The sequence below is a fragment of the Lepisosteus oculatus genome, unplaced genomic scaffold (genome assembly GCF_040954835.1).
Source record: "Lepisosteus oculatus isolate fLepOcu1 unplaced genomic scaffold, fLepOcu1.hap2 HAP2_SCAFFOLD_138, whole genome shotgun sequence".
Taxonomy (NCBI): domain Eukaryota; kingdom Metazoa; phylum Chordata; class Actinopteri; order Semionotiformes; family Lepisosteidae; genus Lepisosteus; species Lepisosteus oculatus.
In genome coordinates, this window is record NW_027167687.1 from 90,234 (window position 1) to 97,500 (window position 7,267).

The window sequence follows — 7,267 nt, forward strand, 5'->3', positions numbered from 1 at the left end:
AAAGCCCCGAAATGTTTCCAGAGTGCTGTGCACTGGAGGTTTTTGTCTGGTGAAGACTTGCCTGGTGCTCCTCCGTGCAGATTGTTTGTCCTCCTCCAGTGCGGGACGAGCCAACACAAGGGAGCGCATTCCCCAACATCCAGGCACGCAATGCGATTTGGAAAGCAGCTCCTTTCCAAAGAGTTGCACACGAACGATCCTTCAGTCCCGCTCGGGGGGCACGGAGCCCCCGCCACACACAGCTTCAAGTAGCGAGTCAGGCGCCAGGGCTTTCGCTTACGGCCACACCACCCTGAACAAGCCTGATCTCGTCTGATCTCGGAAGCTAAGCAGGGTTGGGCCTGGTTAGTACTTGGATGGGAGTCCGCCTGGGAATACCAGGTGCTGTAAGCTTTTGCTCTCCCGGCCAGCAGGGGTCGCCGTTGGTGCCGTAGGCTTTGGGAGGAAAACCTGCAGGATGGAAAGGTGATCTATAGCCTCATCTCTAGAGATGTTTTGTTGCTGTGGCATGTGTGTGACCCATATTCAAAAAAAAAACCCGTCTGTAAAACGAATATCGAAGCTGCCTCTAAATCTGCAAATGAAGATGAGTCGATAAACCACTCGTTTTTCGTATAACTAGACATATATTCATTTGTTACCGATTTCATTCATTGAGCACGGATACAATAGAGGTACAGCCATTCACTGTTTGACATGTCTGCACTGGTACAGAACCGAGCAATCAGAAAACGGGTGAAACTGTCTTTAGACTCAGCATACAGTACCGAGGCCCCCCATGACCAAATAAAGGCTAACCTCGATAATCAGCCTAAAGAACGCAGACTACAGCAAAACGACTGACTTTGAAAAGGGAATGAACGTCCGGAAGGAGTAGTGGAACTAGCTTGAGATGCTTCTCCGGACCCCTAACTAAAAGCCAGCGAGAACCAGCAGCGGCGTCCACTCCTGTCGAACCGGGATCCTTCCGCAGCCACGCAGCTCGTGGTGTCCTAACCCTCCCGTATCTGATTTTGGACCAAGCACATCAGGGGAGAGCGCGAACGCAGTCCCCCACTACCAGAAATTATGCAGTCGAGATTCCCACATTTGGGGAATTCGCAGGGGTCAGCACAGCCGGAGTGCAATGGCCGAGCCTCGCCCTGGGTGAACCGATTTCGATTTTTAAGAACTTTATTTTCTTTTCACAAAAAAATACAGGAAATCACAAATCAGAAAGCTTTACATTAATATACATACTTAAAACAGTATATATGATCACATCTCATTACATTTTGACACGGAACCAGTTACATAGCAACAATTTCTTTTTTTCTGGTGCAAATCACATTCTTTACTTAAACATGATAATGTTTTTCACAGTTTCTTGAGATACTGTCCAATGCCCTCTATTTCCCACAGATTTTCTGCTTCCTCCCTCCCTTCTCTCCACAGATCTCTGAGGTAATAGTTCTCTCGGGTGATGAACAGGGCCAGGCTACCTGCTGCCTTGACTGGGACCTTGATGCCTTTGAACAGCCCCATGTTCCTAACTCTCCACAGGGCGTCTTTCCCACTGTTCACCACGGCCCAGATCCTGTCAAACACGTCAGGAGGAAGCTTGACAGGAGAGATGCCGTATATGATGAAAGCAGCGGTCAGGGTAAATTGGGGCGAGAGAGCCTGCAACCAATCTTCAAACTGTGCCCAGAAGGCCTTAGCAAAAAAGCAGGACCACAGGAGGTGGGTCACAGTCTCCTCCTCGCCGCAGCCCACCCTAACGCAGCGAGGGCTGGGGGTGAGGCCCCTACGGTACAAGAAAGTTCGTACCGGTAAGCACTGGTGGACGACACTCCAGGCTAAATCTCTGTGAATGTTGCACAGAAATTTAGAGGATGTGTGTTTCCACACCTTCCTTGTTTGGGCTGATGTTAAAATGCCCACAGGGGTCTGCCTATTGTTCTGGGGTGCTACGAAATCTTCCAGTTTTTGGACGCTGACATCTCGGAGGGGAATATGGCCAATTGGGTGAGATCTTAGAAAACTTTTAACTGTCCCATAAATTGCAGGGCATGTGTCAGAGAGTGGGACGTCCAGCTTGGGTCTGACACCCCACACTCTGAACACCTCCCTACCTACCCAGAGCCTGGAAAAATAAGTCCAGGTACGCGCTGCAGGTGCTGTTGCAAAGCCTCTCAGCACAGAGGCCAGGAAAATGCACAGCAGCTTCGTAGCAATATCTGGGACAGACTTCCCCCCTGAGGGTAGCGGCCTGTACATTATTTCCCTTCTGAGTCTTTCCTGCTTCCCACCCCATAGAAATTGAAACATCAATCTCCTCAGCACCGCCGCAACACGGTGTGGGATTGGGAAGGTAGAAGCCAGAAAATTCAAGACAGGCAAGAGCTCGGCTTTGATGACCAGCACCTTCCCTGTCATGGTGAGGTCTCGGTCCTTCCATTGCATCAGTTTTTTGTTTAAGATTGGCAATTTGTTCTGCCAATTTACTGTTCCCATCTCTTCTCCAAAATACACCCCCAGGACCTTAATTCTCCTCTCTTGCAGCCTGAGATCATGTCCTTCTTTTGGCTCCCTCCAGTTCTGATAAAAAATCTCACTCTTAGATGTGTTAATTTTTGCGGAGGAAGCCAAAGAGAACCGATCACAGCACTGCAGAGCTCTGCTAATTGAGGCATTGTCAGAGAGGAGCAGGGTGACGTCATCCATGTATAGAGATGTCTTTACCTCTCCTCCCCCACTTCCAGGCACTGGTATCCCATTAATGGCCTGATCCTGGCGCAAGGCACAGGCTAAGGGCTCCATAGCCAAAACGAATAACAAGGGGGATAATGGGCAGCCCTGCCTCACCCCTGAACAGACTTCAAAGGTGCGTGATCTATTGCCATTAACCATGACTCTGCTGTTGCTACCTGTGTACAGCAGGTTAATCCACTTTCTCATGATGGGGCCAAACTTCATGTGCTCAAGTACCGATGTTAAGTACTGCCGGTTTAGGCGGTCAAAGGCCTTTTCTAGGTCTACACCTAAAATGCACAGAGGGAGGGAGCGATCCTCAGAGTACAGACAGACATCCCTCAACAAGGCCAGGTTGTCGCTCATCAGGCGTCCTGCTATCCCACAAGTCTGTTCTTTCCCTACCAGTGAGGCCACTACATTTTGTAGGCGCAGGAAAAGGGCTTTGGACAGGATCTTAGTGTCTACGCCTAACAGGCTGAGGGGTCTCCAGTTCTTTATGTCATTTTTTGCTCCTTTCTTAAACAAGAGAGAGATAGTGCCTTCTCTTAAGGAGTCAGGCAGCAATTCTGTCTTGTAGCTTTCCTCGAATAGGAGCAGTAGCGGATCCTGAAGCAGATCCCAAAAGGTGCAATAAAATTCTTTAGGGAGCCCGTCAGCACCCGGAGTTTTCCCCTTCTGTAAGCTCTCCATAGCCTGTCTCAGCTCTTCTACTGTCAAATCCCTCTCAAGTACTTCCCTATCTTCTTCACTCAAAATGTTTTCTAGCTTTGAGGTAAAAAAATGAATATCTTCATCCTTTACCTCTGTAGAGCTGTACAGTCTTGAGTAGAAGGCCTCGGTGCAGGAGAGGATAGCACTCGGCTCTGTTCTCTCTCGTCCCTCCTCATCAACTACACTTTCCATGACAGTCTTGGAGCCTACCACTTTCCTGAAAAAGAAGCGAGTACACTTCTCATTTTCTTCCAAGAACTGCACTCTGCTTCTTAACAGCACTCCTCGACTACTTTCTTCGGCTATGCTCCGGATGTCCTTTTTTAAAAGGGCGATATCCTCGAGCACATCGAAGCCACTGTGCAGCATCGTGTAGAGACGCTGCAGCTGCCTCTGTTTCCTGGCTAGCACTCCTCTCCGTCTGGCAGCAGCCTTCCTTCCCTCAGCCATGAAAAAGGCCTTTGTCCTCACCTTCACCTCCTCCCACCACTCTCCTACTGACCCGTACAGACACTGCAAGGACAGCCACTGTGATAGTTTCTCCTTGTAGCGGGATACTACCCCCTCGTTCTCTAGCAGCTTTGTGTTGAGTTTCCAGAGGCCTGGGCCAAAGACAGTCCCGCCCTGGAGTTCCACTCTACACCCTAAAGCCTGATGATCTGAGAAGAAGACAGGCTGAAGAGTGACCCCAACAACTTTCACTCTCTCTGAGACAAAGCAATAGTCAATTCTGGAGCTGCTATTCCTCCCTGACCATGTATATCCTGCTGTTGTGGGATATATACATCTATATGTGTCTGAGAGTTTAAAGTCTTGAACTAAGTTTTGCAGGGCCAGTGAGCTGGAATCCAATTTTATCGGCGAGCTAGACTGCCTGTCTGTGTGCTCTAAGATACAATTAAAATCCCCTCCCACTATCACGTCTGTGCTGCATAACAATAGGGGGGAGAGTGCCTTGAGTAGCTCCACCCTTCCTCCTACGTCAGTAGGGCAATACACATTGATTAGCCGCAGGTTAACGGTCCCCCATTCCACATCCACACACAGCAACCTGCCATCTATGACCCTCTGAATACTTTTCAATTTGAATGCCCATCCTTTGAAAAGAATGGCCACGCCAGAGGCTCTGTTGTTATTGTCCCCTGACCAAACAGAAGGCCCTTTATCCCACCTATCTTCAAAACTTTTATACCTCTCTTGATAGGCTAAAGCACACTCCTGCAACATCAACACATCTCCCTCTCTCTGCTGGAGGTAATCAAAGACAGACTGGCATTTAACTCTGTCATTGATACCTCTTGTGTTAAGAGAAATTATGTTAAGAGCCATATTACATAAGAAAGTGGAACCAGTCTTTACAAAACACATTTCTCTTCGGTCTCACCTGTTACCTTTTTCTTTTTCTTTTTCTTCTTACCAATTTCCTGCCAGCCATCCTCTGAATGAGCCTTCATCAGGGTGGCAGCAGTAAAAGCGTTCACAGAGTCCATTTCAAGGAAGGGGGTAGAGGGAGGGGTGGAGAGGTTCCAGCTGTCCCCATCGCCATGCTCTCCTTCCTCCTCGCTCGGGGAGAAAACAGAGTCATTTTTTCTTTTCCTCAAGTCCAGCTCCTGGGAGCACTGAGGGGAAAGGGGTGCAGCCGATGCACCAGTCTCCTCTTCCCCCTCACCCACCAGCTGCTGCAGATCCTCCGTGATGGACTGGATGGAGGAGAGGAGGGCATCTGTAGCACTTGCAGAGTCTGAGAAAAGCAGCTCCGCTGAATCCTGGGTATCCTCGCTGGACCCGCTCCACCGGGGGGCCCCACACTGGCCCTCGTTCTGAGGAGCAGGAGTGGGGGAGGGGTCCTCGCTGTTCTCGGGGGTTTTCAAACCCTCGTGCTTGTCTGGTGCAGTCTGCGGTTGTGGGGGCGTAGTGGATTTCTCTTCCACCAGCCCCGGAGCCACAGCAGGACTGATCCTGGCTGGAGGCTGAGAGTCTTTGTCCAACAAGGGTTCTTTGTTTGACTTGTTGTTTGCTTTGGATTTTCGGGCCGGTTTGGCTGAAACAAGCACTGCCTCATCCTTTCTCATTTTGAGTTTATTGGCGTAGGCGTGAGGGCAGTTCTTAAAAACGTGTCCTTCCGAGCCACATAAATTGCACTTTGGCAGCATTGAACAGTCAGAGGCTAAATGTCCCTGTTTGCCACAGGTCTTGCAGCATTTCACAGTGCAGGACGATGCCAGGTGTCCCACAGCACCACAGCGCCGACACACCTTTGGTTGTCCCACATAAAACACATAGCCATTGCAGGCGCCCAGCCGGATTGTAGAGGGCAGGTGCCTTAAGCCTCCATTTACGCTGTCCGGTAGCAAGCGAACCTCGAATTTCCTTGCTCCTGTTTTTATACCATCAACATCTCTAACCTCAGTTCCATGGTGGACGGTGCAGTACTGGTTAAGCCAGGTGTGAATGTCCTCCGTCTTTGCCAGTTCCGAGAACATAACAACATGCACGCCCTGGGTGAACCTCCTTCTTGATCAAGGTATCTCCCCTGCCAGGTAAGTATGAGTTAAACAGGCCCCTGCAAGCGGCCCGCACCCACAGCACAAATCGCACAGCCTAGGCCACCTCCTCGCCCCGCACGCCACCGCCTCCTGCTGGGCCCACTCTTTCACACACTCACACGCCACACTAACACTCAAAAGTGTGGGCAAAACGAGAAAACGAGCGCGCCGTTTCCTACACATCTGCAGTCGCCGTTGCGCATTCGCAGCATGTCCCGGGATGCAATTCGGCCTCATTTGCATAACTCCAGACCGGCAGATCGCCACGCAAGCTCGCGACGTGCGCCTGCCACACACCGAACAAACCTTTTCAGCAATTTCCAAAAAACGGGCCTGCTCGCCTGCCCACAAGGCTCCGTCTCTTACCTGCTCTCCAGAGCCTGCTGCCTTCTGTGCTTTTCTCTCGGCACCGCTGCAGTGCACACAACTCCTGCAGCGGGAGGGGGGGAGAAAGATCCCGCGCTCCGCAGCAGGGAAGGCTCGCTCCGTGCGCACACGTCCTTTCGATGCCAGTCCAACAAGTGCTCCGCATTAGCTGCGTCGGGGCTCCGGCGTGTCGCACCTCACCTCACCTCGCACTGCCCCCTCCTTGAATGTCTGCCGCTGGGCATGCCCCGCTCTCCTCCGCCTTATCTTATCGCGTGTGAGCACCGACAATGGCCACAATGCCGGGGAATGGCACCTGTAAAGTGTTAATTGGGGCACAGGAACAGCCCGTCTCGTCTCGGGGGGGCCGGCTTCAGAGACAATACAGCAAACACAGCGGGGCGGGGGAAGAAGACGACACCACACATGCGGGTACATTCAGCTCCGGCGGGAACGAGACATTTGTCGGTCTTTTCAAGTGCCGAGAGCCGAGCAATCCTTCACTTGTATCGTTTCTCCCCGGTGACTAGATCTGGCCCTGCGACTCTCGACTGGGCTCACCCCCGGGGCAGCCCAGCAGGTGTGAGCCTGGCCGGCACCCGGATGGGAGATTCCACCCCGGAAAAGCTCCGGTTACTGCTGCTCCTGCAAGAGGTGTGACTGGGACCAGTAGGGAGCGCTCACCCAGCGGGCTGTGTGGCTCTCTTACGCCCCAGCCTCCTGATGGCGACACTCTGCTGCACAAACAGGCGCCGTCCTTCGGGGGAGGCGTCAAACCGAGGTCCCGACCCTCCTTGGCCATTAGGAAACCCCAGGGCGTCTCTCAAAAAGAGACGCCGGGGGTGTCCCTCTGGTGTTAGTGCTCCGCTTTACCCATCAGTCGGGGTCTCCTCCTAATCCCCGTCTCA

The 7,267-nt window shown here is 51.8% G+C and overlaps 2 non-coding genes across 2 annotated transcripts; one reads left to right on the forward strand and one right to left on the reverse strand.

Moving 5' to 3' along the window:
- The first annotated feature begins 274 nt into the window (after nucleotides 1–274).
- Nucleotides 275–393, forward strand: LOC138226593 (5S ribosomal RNA). Its single transcript, XR_011184603.1, has one exon. It is a non-coding gene; the product is annotated as a 5S ribosomal RNA (ribosomal RNA).
- Nucleotides 394–1,028: 635 nt separating this feature from the next.
- Nucleotides 1,029–1,198, reverse strand: LOC138226572 (U1 spliceosomal RNA). Its single transcript, XR_011184581.1, has one exon. It is a non-coding gene; the product is annotated as a U1 spliceosomal RNA (small nuclear RNA).
- Nucleotides 1,199–7,267: the final 6,069 nt, after the last annotated feature.